General features: G+C 43.2%; 1 protein-coding gene across 19 annotated transcripts in view; it reads right to left on the bottom strand.

The window, feature by feature from the left end:
- The window catches only part of SETD5 (SET domain containing 5), a 79,304-nt gene extending 75,543 nt beyond the window's left edge, over positions 1-3,761 (bottom strand). For 9 of the 19 annotated variants that reach the window (XM_078442779.2, XM_078442780.2, XM_078442778.2 and 6 more), the window contains exon 1: positions 3,470-3,758. The gene's annotated coding sequence lies outside the window, so the exon portion shown is untranslated. Of the gene's footprint in view, positions 1-3,469 lie in introns of all 19 variants that reach the window. The other 10 variants (XM_078442784.1, XM_081794986.1, XM_078442790.2 and 7 more) reach the window with 5 other exon arrangements.
- Between the last annotated feature and the right edge of the window lie 9,458 nt (positions 3,762-13,219).

Genomic DNA, 13,219 nt, shown 5'->3' with positions numbered 1-13,219 from the left:
CATCAAGACCACAAAGGGTTCTAAACAATAGGATATACAACTGAAAAAGCAATTATTTTACAAGGTAACTTTCATACTATGTAAACTAAAAGACATATTTATATCTAAGCTATGTTAAACAACCAGTATAAGTGAAACCATCTTTATTTGATATGGGATCTTTTATATGTGATACTAATAAAAATAGAACCACCTAAAATATTATTCATTAAGGTTCTGTTTCATTAGTCTGTTTGTATCATTGAGAGACGACAATGCAAGCCACATTTGTGAATGACAAAATTCATTTCCATTCTTTTTAATTCCCTGCCACAAATGCCAGAATCATATTACACATTATAGATGACTGTGGGATTTAAGTACATGAACACGAGACTGAAAATATGAAAATTCTAAGGGAAAAAAAAATAGGAGGCAAGAGTCTTGGGGGTGTGGGGGAAGAAAACACATGGGTATCTGTTAAATACTGTATGAGTGGTGGTATATCTGAGTGATGGTTCTCCTTCAAGTACTTCCATACTCAACAAACTGTTCTGCCTAATCAGAGATCTGCCTAATGTGCAGGAGCTGTGGAGGGAGAGACCACATAAGGGGGCTCAGAGGCTATCTTCTCAGGTATCCTGTACTCTAGACTTACTCGATTTCTAAATATTCCTTCTGGTACATCCTTTATTTCAGATGGATCATGGCCAAACAAACATCCTTGTGATCTTAGAAGACTATATCCAACATATATATAATGAATCAATATTTTAGGTCAAACGCCAAAGAAATAATCTAATCTGGAGAAGTCTATACTAATACAGAAATTAAGAAAATACTTCTGAAATTTATATTTAGAAATCATTCCAAAAAGAGTAGTTCTTCTTAGAGTTTACAATTCCAAATGTAGTAATATGTTTAGCAAAACATCTATTTAATGAGGTAAATGTGGCCTAACAACTTGAGGGAAGGAAGGAAACACACAAACAATAAAATGTCAAAATTCAGTAATTAAAGAGATGGAGGAAACATGTCAGTTGCAGAAAAAAGAACTGATTTTTCCCATTCTGGTTCTCAGAAAGATCCTTAAATTCTTATTAACTTTGGTTATAAAGGGATTCAAAAATTAAAACTAATGGAACTTTCAGACCTATGCAAGCACAAATCCCCAGATGAACACCAAAAATCTGACAAACAACAACAACAAAAAAACCCCACAAAAAACAAAAATAAGAAGGATCTTTAACTATGATCCAGTTTCCAGATGCTGATATCCATAAATGGGTAAAAGGTTATGAATTGCTCTCATCTCCCCACCAATAAAATGCAAACCAGCTCAGCAGTGAAAATTCCCAGGAAAGCAAGGTTTCTTCTTAGTCCTGAAGCAGCCATCGCCTAAGTGCAGCTCCCTGCAGCCAACAGCATTAATGGACGCTGCACTGCTGTCCTTCCCTGGAGACAGCAGCCAGCACTACTCAAGCTTCTCACGTAGCAACCAGAGCTCCAGAGCCAGCAGCTGCTGCTGCCTTGTATACTCACCCCTGTGATCCAACCCAAAGGAACAACCTTCTCCTCACCCCACCCCCACTCCTTACACACTCTTTTTTCTTTTTTTTGGACCAGTGCTCCATGCCAGAAGGGCTGGAATTATGCTTTTAGAAACAAACAGTCCTAAAGTCACCCTTTTAAACTAAGACCTTTTTATTTAAAAAAATCAAAATTTACCAAATAAATTCTAAATATCTATTTTTAAATTAAGCCAGCAATCTAGGAATGAAGATTAACTTTTCATCTTTAAAAGGTCAATTTTCACTCTTTATAGTTAAATTTAAATTTGCAGCTAGAGGTAGAGCCTTGTGTCTTGTACTATCGAAGGGCATAATTCATTTTTCTATACATAATGACAGAGTAACCCTTAAAGACTCTAATCCCATAACGGGCCAGAATTTTGGGCTACAGAAGAAAACTAATGATCCTCTTGAGAAAACTGGAAGAAATCCAATATAAAAAAAATTGTCCTGTGTCTTCCAAGAGGCCCAGAAACCTCTGGTTATGTGAATATTGCTTCAGTCCTAGCTCAGATTCCACACATCTAAAATTACCACTTACAACTTTTCTCTGAGTGACCTAAAAACATCAATAACATAAAATTAACCACCAAAAAATTTTCCCAAATTGGAGATACACATTCTCCTGAAAAATCTCTCAACACTCAAGTGGATCCTCCCAAATCAAAAGTATAGCCTTGCAACATCTGCCCAACAAAATAATGTAAATATGACCTTGATCACAAATATGTCATTTAAAAGCAACTTGCCTAGTCAAGTTATAAAGGAAATTAGCAGGGAACCTGGGGATTCTTTCAGCACCATGACCACGGGGTAAATTGGAGAAATGAACTAAAGTACAGACAAAGCCCAATGGAACCCTGAGCTCTGGGTAAGAAATGAGTTACTGGTGAACACATTGCACAAGTAACATGAGAAAGCAGAAAACGCAGGTCATACACGCACCCCTGACCCAGACCAGCAGAGCTGGCTGCAGCATCAGTATCCAAGGGAAAGACCAGTTATTCCTAAGAAGTGAGACGAGCAAAGGAGCCCTATAGAATAAATTAGCATAGAAGGGGCTTTCCCAACAGTTCAACTTTCCCTCTCACGCAATTCACCTACTTAAAAAACCAGGGCTTTTTCTCACCACCATTCACCTCACATCACTGGCTTCCACGCAGAGGTAAAAGGAATTCATAAAGGGGAATTTTTCTGCTTTTCAAGACGTTCTCAAATGATCGCTCTCCACGCCCAAGGCAGGAAAAACGACACAATCTGGCTCAACTCCAAGCCTGAACCCTACAAATTCAACGAGGCTATCTCAGATACTGGGGCATACGCCACTGAGAGCCCAAGAATGTGAAGTGGGGGTGGCGAAGGTAACGTCTTTAGTGTGGGAAAAGAAGCAATCATCTGAGATGGGGACACGAGAACGATAGTGAAGGCGTCCAGGAACATTACGGAGGGGGGGGATTAAGGCTCCCCCTCCCCCAGAGATCAGAGTTGTCACAAGGCCGCGCGAAAGGGGGTGGGGGCGGGGGTTAGGGGAGAGAGAAAAAAAAGTATGCCTGTGCATTTTTAGAAGAGGGCAGGGAGAGGCCTATCCTTAAGTAAAAGGTAAACGTGGAGTAGGCAGTTCCCAGGAAAAGGGGTGAAGAGGCGTGGGGGAGGGGAAGCGTCCTGACCCAGGAAAGGCACGAAAAGGGTAGTGGGGTCGACTAGATTACGGAGGGGGACTCTACCTCTGAGAAAGAAGGGTGCAACGGTGTGTGTGGGGCGGCGAGAGGGATGAGAAGGGGCAGCATCCTCCTACTAAGAGCCTGGGGAGGGCCAGGCCCACGTCCCGAGAGCGAGCGCGGGGAGACGGAGGAGGTGACCCTTCCCTCCCCCAGGGCCCGGTCGTGAGGGTAGGTCTCTCTTTTCTGTCGGACCCTTACCTTGTCCCAGGCGCTGCCGGGGCCTGGGCCCGGGCTGCGGCGCACAGCACTCCCGGGAGGCAGCAGGACTCGAGTTAGGCCCAACGCGGCGCCACGGCGTTTCCTGGCCGGGAATGGCCCGTGCCCGTGAAGTGGGGGTGGGGGGCAGAAAGGCGGAGCGAGCCAAAGGCGGGGAGGGGGAAGGGCCAGGGAAGGAGGGGGGGCCGGCACTACAGTGTTGGCGGACTGGCGGGACTGGGGCTGCGTGAGTCTCTCAGCGCAGGCGGGCGGCGGCCGCCCCTCCCCCGGCGGCGGCGGCGGCGGCGGCGGCAGCTCACTCAGCCCGCTGCCCGAGCGGAAACGCCACTGACCGCACGGGGATTCCCAGCGCCGGCGCCAGGGGCACCCGGGACACGCCCCCTCCCGCCGCGCCATTGGCCTCTCCGCCCACCGCCCCGCATCCATTGGCCAGCTCGCCGCCAATCAGCGGAAGCCGCCGGGGCCGCCTAGAGAAGAGGCTGTGCTCTGGGGCTCCGGCTCCTCAGAGAGCCTCGGCTAGGTAGGGGAGCGGGACTCTGGTGGGAGGGGGGGGTCCGGTGGATTGGGGGAGATGGGTGGTTGAGGCGGTCTGGCCGATAGATGGGGTTTGCCTTCCCCCTCGGGAAGTCGGGAATATAACGTTTGTTAAGCTGGAAGGGAAAGAGGTGGTCAGAGGCAGGCAGGAGTGCGGCCCGCCCTGCGGCAACCGGAGGGGGAGGGAGAAGAGCGGAAAAGGCTCGAATCCGGATGGAGCCATTGCTCCTGCAGAGGGAGGAGCGCTTCCGGCTCACCTCTTGTCACTGATTGGCCGCTTTTCCTCCCGCCGTGTGTGAAAACACAAATGGCGTGTTTTGGTTGGAGTAAAGCGCCTGTCAGTTACAGCCTCGAGAGTGCGCAGCCGCTTGGGGACTCTCGCGTTGCTCCCTGGGTGGGATGGGTAGGTAGTTGGGGTGGGGAGAGGGCTGGAGGAGCGGGCGCGGTCGACCTCCCGCGGTGGGGGGTGGGGGGGGGGGGGTGTCAGGGAAAGTGCCTCCCGCGCGGGCGTCTGGCCACCCGCCCCTTCCTTGGAAGGAGTCGGTTTACCCGCCGCCTGCTAGGCTTCGGCGTCTGATTGGTTACTGAAGCCCGGGGAACGGCCCCTTGTCATTGGCTCGGGTCCCAAATGAGCGAAACCACTAAGCGGTTCGGTAGGGGTGGCGGGGAGGAGGTCGTTGGTACGGTCCTTCCCAAGGCCCAGCGCCGCAGTGTCTGGCCCTGCGCCCCTGCGCAACGTGGCAGGAAGCGCGCGCTGGAGGCGGAGGCGGGCTGCTGGGTTGAGGCTTCTGGGTGGCGGCGACGGCGGCTCCGCCCCGGGCGCCCGCCACCTTAAGGACGAGACAAGCCGGATCTGCTCTCGGACTCGCGGGGGTGGGGGAAAGGAGCGGGGGTCAGTCTTGCTGGTTTGTGGGAGGGAGGTGCGTGTTCTCCAAAAATCGGCGCGAGCTGCAATCCTGAGGGATCTGCAGTGGAGGAGGCGGAGTGAAGGCCGCACCCTTCTCGGTAGGGGGAGGGGAGTGCTGCAATACCTTTATGGGAGTTCTTTGCTGCCTCCTGTCTCCTAAGGACCGCCTTGGGCCTAGAAGAATCCCTCCCTCCCCCGCGATCTCGTCATAGCCTCCATGTCAAGTCGCTGCTTCTCGATTGTGGGCGGGACTCTTGCCCAGGCTTAACCTGGTGCCTGGGCGTTGTCCTGCAGGGAGATTGAGCAGGTGTAAGATTTCTCTCTTCCCACAGACTTGAGTTTGTGTCACAAAGTAATTATAATAGGGGTGGAGGAGGGAAATGGGAGTCCAGGCGTTCACCTTGGGCTGATTTTATGCAGCAAAACTGCGTGTTATTACAACTTCAAGATCCTTTTTGTAGTATTTTTCCTGTAGTTAAAAGGAAATAGATTAAAGGCATGACTATCAGAGGTTTTTACCCCCTTTGAAGACCTTGCTTACACCACCGAAATAGAGCATTTCAGATTAAATAGTAATCTTAAATATTTAAGACCCCTTCCCTTGCATCCCTAGGGTTAAGGATCTTAGCAATTCACACTCCTACTTTGAGACTATTTTGTATTTGTTGTACTTGCTCTTTCAGCCCCCAGACATAACATTGGCTTTCTCCTGTCCTGTTTTTTGCAGCCAGGTGAGTTGTGAAACCAGACAGATTGGATGTACCACCAATTAAGGCTACACAGTTTGAGCAGAGGCCTCACCCTTACCCAGCAAATCATTTATTCCTCCTTTATGGATTTTCTGGAATGTTTACCTTGTTTTACATTTTATCTTTGTCCTCAACTAGGATTCTATTCCTTGATCCTCTTCACAGTCCAGATGACCTTGAGTACTGCCTTACTGAGAATTGGATATGAGGTTCAGCAATATCTCCCTTTTACCTCCTTTGAATGTCTCTTAATCCATCTTTATTTATTTTCTCATCAGTTAGTAACTGGGCTTGATTGCCTTAATGTTGATAGCTTCCAAACTGGTGTCTCTGCCTCCTGGTAGCATCTTCTGTGTTGTTGGGACAGTTGTCCTAACATAGAGGTAGAGCCAATAATGACTGATGCAACTCTTAACTGGCTTCTAACTACTCACAGGATGAATTCTGAATTCATCAACATGAAGGCGATGTACAAGGTCCCTCAATTGGCTTTTCTCAACAACTTTTTCATTTGCTACAGTTTTCTACATAGACCTCTCGAGTCATTCTGGACTGATCGTTTACCCAAATCATAGTGACGTTGTCATACCTCTTTGTAGGCTGGTTCCTTCTGGAACAGTGCCCTCGGCGCTCCTTACTTTTCAAATACCCTCTCCCCTATGATCTTGACTTCTGTGATCTATCAGCCTATAAGCCAAACACCTCTAAAGAAAGGTTAGCAGTGCTTTCTCCTGATCTCAGCAGGTTGAATCAGCATTTCTCAGGTTGTTATTGCTTGTTTAAATTCTCTTAACTATTCAGAGCTTCTTGAGGGCACAGGTTCTTGTTGAGTCTTGTACCACTAAGCTGCTAGAATGTGCCTTGATGCCTTGCCAATCCTAAGAAAAATGGAATGGGTGACATGTAGATGTCTTTATAAGGTTTGATAGGTTATTGATCTCTGAATAGTTTGGTAAGCTTGTGCTCTAGATTAGTACTGTCCAATAGAATCTGCAGGGATGGGAATGTTCTGCCTTTTTGTCAACCAATGTAGTAGCCACTAACCCTATATTACTGTTGCACTAGAAATGTGGCTAGTGTGACTAAAGAACTGAGTTTTCAACTTTATGTAATTTAAATTGCCACAGTATAAATTGTAGCTGTAGCCACAAACTTGTGTTGTGGGTTGCTGAATACTTAATATGAATGTTGATAACTTTCTCTTCATGCTGAGCACTAAGGAAGCAAAAGTTGGCCTATTTAGTTTATTTTTATCTTCCCTGCTTGTTTTACCTTTATCTGTATACTTTAGCTGTACTTAGCTGAGAGCCAAATTCAACAAGCCGTTACTTTAAACCTGCCTTGGACAACAGTATGTTGAGAAAGCAAAGCAGGCGTTGACTAGTTTGGATTTCAAAAACCAATGCGTAATGAATTTTAGGAAAGTGGGATTTCATTAAACCATAATAGTGACAGAAGTTTAGCTAGGAATAGGGACTATATCTGATGCCAATGAAACCAGGCCTAAATTTCAGTCCTATAAGGTTTCGTTTTTGGAGAAACTTCATCAGAGGAGGCCAGGGCCTAAGTGTCATATGCCTGTCATATGGAAGTTTCATCCTGATAAAGTGTAAATTAATAGATCTATCCTAACACCAAAATATTTGATTTATCTGCTAATATAACATGTTGTAAATGACAATTTTTTTACTTAAAATGTCTTACACTTACAAGACCTTTAGGATGGGAATCTTAAAACCGGTCAGTGCACACCAGTTACTGTTTACTGCAGACTTCCAGTCCCATACCCAAAGATTCTGAATCCAGTTAAGGCAGAGGGGTGGGAGGCACTGGAATTCCGTATCAAGTTCCTTATTTGCTTCTGATATTGGGGACTCAGGGACCACACTGGATATACAGCCCCTGGGCTATAGTACACCTATATATCTGACAAAAATGGTTACAGTTTCAGAGAGACCTCTAATATTTTGTGTGTTCTTTACTTTGTAATTTGTTCCCTCAACTTTTTTTTCCCTTTCAAAAAACTGAATGAATGGAAAAACATGTTGAGACAATGAGTACTGATGTTTAATAAATTTTGGAAACCTGCAGGTCAGATTGTTTTTTTTTTGTAAAACAGATACTAAATATTCCAAATACATTTTTAAAAAACCATAGTATTGCCTTTCTTGTCTGTTTTCCCAATAAATGCATTCCTCAGGGACTTACTTTTGATTCCCCAATGCCTGAACACAGAGCTGGGTACTTAATAAATGTTGGTTTTATTAATTTATATGTGAAATTGGTTTTCAAATAATAGCAAAGTCTACAAAACATAGACACATGTCTCCTTTTATGGAGAAATTTTAGGGTCATACTTAACCCAAGTCTCATTCTATTTATAGAAGAGACTACTGCATCATGGTCTCTGAATGCATCTGTCCACTGTTGAGCTCTTCCTTGGGTTTCCTGTATAAACCATTGCACTTATCCTCTTCCTGTGCTTCACTTCCTTTGGCTTTATTTTTTAATAAACCAGCTATCTATCTCCTTTTGTAATAGAGCCATGTTCTGTGTTTGTTTTTTGTTTTTGTTTTTTTACAGAGCATGTGAGCAGGAGAGAGGGGCAGAGGAAGAGAGAGAATCTTAGGCTCCACTTTCAGCACGAAGCCTGATGCAGTGCTTGGGGCTTTATCCCACAACCCTGGGATCACCACCTGAGCCAAAATCAAGAGTTGGATGCTCAACTGACTGAGCCACCCTATATGACCCCAAGCCATATTGTTTCTTATGCTTCTAGGACAAAAGTATATTGAACACTTCTTACTTTGAGAAAGTTGAAGGTTTTGTAAAGGCTTTTTACATTTTTTTAGATTGGCAAAATTTGAGCCGCATAATGTTCCTGCCGTGTATTTTTTATGCAAAGAGGTTTGGTATCATTATGCTTTGCAACTGTTAATCCAGAATTTGATAGGGATCAGCATCACAAGGATAAGACTACTTTGACTATTTTTAGGCCAATCTTATGTAGAGCACTTTGGCAGGCTGGGAATTTTTTGTTATTTTACCTACTGGCCTACTACTATATGCTGGAGGACATATTTCAGAAGACTTTTTTTTCCTTATCCATGACTCCCCATTCTTGATGGAGTGGGTAAGAAACTGGATTATTAGAGAGCTGTTAGTAGCATGGAATTAAACATTGAGGTTTATTTTATCCAAGCCAGGGTTGAACCTGAGTATCCTGATATCATGGTATATACCTTCTTGGTGATTACAGAGGCTATTTCTGCCTCTTTGATTGCATCTCATAGTCATGATTACATTTAATAATCTTGCTTTCCAGGTTTTTGCCTTGAGTTCACAGTTAACACCGATTTTTACCAATTTGCCCTGGCACTTAGTCATCCTATTTTTTAGTTTTTGTGTTTTTTTTAAACATGTTTAATATTGGATCTTCCTGTTGACAGCAATAACATATTTTCAGATTATGTTTATAGAATTGATTATTTTACTAGCCAACTAACCTAACCCCACCTCTAGGGTATGGATTCTGGTCAAGTCAGTCAACATTCTTCATAACCTTTCCTCTTTTTCCTGACCTTTGGTTAAAAATCTCTTCCCAAACTATTTACTATAATAAATAATGACAACATGGTTCTAGTGCCTGCTATAGGCAAAGGCTAACGTAAATAGTTGGGTTAGAAGAAATGAATAATCATGGAATGCCACTTCTGTAACACATAGTGTGCTAAACTGCCAGTGTATTTAGTGTGGTCCTCATACATAAAACCCCATCTTCCAGAGTAGAAAACTAGAACTCCTTGAGGTTGAAAAACCTTAATCTGTTAAGGGCCAGGGATTCTAGATTCAAACTGGTCTGATTTGCTTAGTCAGTATTCCTTATCGGTGTATGGTACTACCTTTCTCTATTGGAAACAGTCTTTTAGGAAATTAATCTGACTACAGGATACCAGATGGGTTCCAGGGATGGAGAAATTTGAAGTTCTTTTACAGTAGTTCAGACATGAGGTATGGGGTGATTTGGTGTAGAGTGATGGCAGTCAAAATGGAAAGAAGCGAAAGGACTCAATAACTGACCATGTCAATTGCTGAGAACTGTCTCAGCACACTTCTTAAGGAAGCCTACCTTGGTGCCCTCAGCTCTGCTACATGGGGTCTCTCACTTGAATGTTGTCACAGCACTTCTGACCATTATAATTAAGTTACTAATTGTGTGATTCAAGTTTTCCCCCACCTTTTTAGATTGCTCCTTGAGGACAGGACAGTGCTTTTTTCTGGCTGTGTCCTTGTTGCGTAAAGAGGCCTTCAGGGTCAAAACTTTCCTAGTACTGGGATGATGCTATTTACCTTTTCAGCTCATTCTCACAAGTGTGCAGGGGTTATACAATGTGTGATGACCTCACTGATACTAATCAAAGGGTGCTGTATATATTGAATTATCTAGAATTTCTTAAGGCGGTGTATTTAGGGTGTGAATATTTACATTTCTAGAAATTAGTTTTTAGGTTATACCTTCTACAATCCCAGCAACCCCCAGTATTGTGCAATTGTTATTTTGAAATCCTGTAATTTTCGTTTTGCCTAAGCATAAATGTAAGTACTTTCTGTTGCTGCAATGTTTTAAATATTTCCTTAAAACTTCTAAATTTTTAAATCTAAATACAACTTTTTAAGAGTAACTTTATTCTAAAACTAATTATATGTATATATATTATTTTTTTTTTTTTTTGAGAGAGAGCACGTGTACAAGTGTGGGAGTGTCACAGAGGGAAAGAGAATCCCAAGCAGGCTCCACACTGTCAGCACAGAGCCCTACATGAACTGCAAGATGATGACCTGAGCCAAGATCAAGAGTCAGACGCTTAACCGACTGAGTCACTCAGGCACCCCTGTATTTTTTAAAGAATGGGTCACTGGGTTTAAAAAATTGTAAGACTACTTGTTCAACCCACACCCACTATCTATGTCTAAAAATGGAAAAAAGATTAAACAGTAATATATTGCACAGTTCTCATAGGAAGAATCAACTGCAAAGAAACTAAGAAAAAGTGACAGAAATATCTTAAAGGATGAGTTACTATATTACATGGGCTGGAGAAACATTGCACAATAGCTGAGAAACTTTACAAAGAGCCATATACACAGTTGACATTCCTGATTGTCTGCTGGTTGAAAAGTAAAAATCACAGCAGTGCCATTTTTTTCAACAGTACATGGTCATGTTAAACACTGTGTTGCAGACTTGAAGTCTGGGTTAATACCTCGCCTGTAGAAGTATATTTAAGCCTGAGAAACATGGCTGGGCTTGTTATTTTGCATGTATTTGTCTTGCATTAGCTAGTCAGAGACTATTCTGTCAAAGCTTGGCAACAAACCCAACATGTCCTGAACCAGCTGAAGTGTTGAGTAATTTAATTATTTTATTTAGTTATCTCTACACCAGTGTGGGGCTTGAGCTCACAAACCCTGAGATGAAAATTTGTATCCTCTGTCGACTGAGCCAGCCAGGCATCCCTTTAACAACTCTTTAAAATCCTCTGGTTTATCCTGATATTTTCACTAACAGTGAAAAAGCAAAAGTTGGTCAAGCTGCCTGCATCTCGGCATTAATCAAGGCAGTGGCATCAAACTATAGTATTGACTGCCATGCATTGGAAGGGGAAGGGGTGGTAGGAGTTTCAGTTTTCCTGTGAAAACAGTAAAATTATTTTATGAAACCTGGACCTTGAGTATGGAACTTTATTTTTTTTTTAATGCGTAATTTATTGTCAAATTGGTTTCCATACAACACCCAGTGCTCATCCCAATAGGTGCCGTCCTCAATGCGCATCACCCACTTTCCCCTCTCCCACACCACCCATCAACCCTGTTTGTTCTCAGTATTTAAGAGTCTCTTATGGTTTGCCTCCTTCCCTGTCTTAGTATGAGTACTGAAATACAAAGTTTGCATATAGGACTTCAGCTTCTTGTTTAAAGTACAGTGGTTGTCTTACGAAAAAGCGGTCATGTGATTGACTTGCAGGCTGAATTAGTGATTTTCTTTTCACAGCATTTTTACTTCAATGACTGTCCGAGTTGGCTATCTGGCTGACATTTTTAAAAATTTTTTTAACATTTATTTATTTTTGAGACACAGAGAGACAGAGCATGAACGGGGGAGGGTCAGAGAGAGAGGGAGACACAGAATCTGAAACAGGCTCCAGGCTCTGAGCTGTCAGCGCAGAGCCTGATGCGGGGCTCGAACTCAGAGCGCGAGATGGTGGCCTGAGCCAAAGTCAAGAGGCCTAACCGACTGAGCCACCCAGGCGCCCCTGGCAGACTTTTTTTTTTTTTTTTTTTAAGTGTAAAGAAGTACCTTTCAAAGAAAACAGTTGACAGCACTTGTCAGTGATAAACTCTGAAGTGAAAATTAGAATTTGGGAAAACTTATACCCACTATCAGGAGCTTCTCTTCCTAATGATTAAAGGAACTTCGGGTTTTTTTTTTTTTTTAATGAGCTAAGTAGTGATATAAATATGATTTGTAGATATTATAAACTGGACCAGGGCTCGGGAGGTTTATGTAACTCAGTAAACCGTAATTTCCAAATGACCAATACATGAAATGACAAAAAAAAGTTGCAAATAAGTTAACATATCTCAACCAATGGAATGCGAAGATAAAAATCCAGTGCCTTCTATTAAGGCAGACATGTAAATGAGTTGGAATAATATAAAACAGCATCACTGTCGAAAATAAAGTTACTTCTGTGAGTGCATCTTTTTTCTTTTTTATATGTTTATTTTTGGGAAAGAACCATCACCAGCAGAGGGGCAGGGGGAAGGAGACAGAAGATGCAAAGCTGGTTCTGTACTGACAACAAGGAGCCCAATGCAGGGCTCAGCATAAACCATGAGATCATGATTTGAGCTGAAGTTGGACACTAGAGAGAATCTTAACCCAGCTCTATGCTTGTGTGGAGGTTGGATCCCATGACCGTAGGATCATGACCTGAGCTGAATTCAAGTCGGACGTTCAACCGACTGAGCCACCTAGGTGCCCTGTATGTACATTCTTAAAATTTGGTGCAGGAGAGACCTGTTTCCTCTGAGCTTTAAAAAAAAGAAATGTACCAAGGTACAAAACTTTCACCATATCCCCTGAAATTCCCACAAAACACCTCACCTAAACTTGGGAAAAGCTGTGTTGAAAATAAGGATATCTATCTTTATGCTTAACTCACTAATATTAAACACTCATAAGCTTTACTGGACTTGTTGGTATTTTACAGACCTTTTAAAAATACTTCCTGTTTTTTCAATCTTCTGCTTTGGGCCCATGCAGTGGAGACCTGAGCCATATCTAACATGGATATACCAGAACGTACAGTTTTGGCAGTTTCCTGAAAGTCTTCCTACTATTTTAAAAGGAACATTTCAACAAATGTTTCTCTTTCTAGCCCTAGACATTGTCAGTCCTTAGGAGATAACCGTCGGATATACCAGAACGTACAGTTTTGGCAGTTTCCTGAAAGTCTTCCTACTATTTTAAAAGGAACA

Source organism: Panthera onca, chromosome A2 (assembly GCF_046562875.1).
Source record: "Panthera onca isolate mPanOnc1 chromosome A2, mPanOnc1 haplotype 2, whole genome shotgun sequence".
Lineage (NCBI taxonomy): Eukaryota > Metazoa > Chordata > Mammalia > Carnivora > Felidae > Panthera > Panthera onca.
Note: the sequence above shows the minus strand (reverse complement) of the source record. Positions and strands in the feature narration are given on the sequence as shown.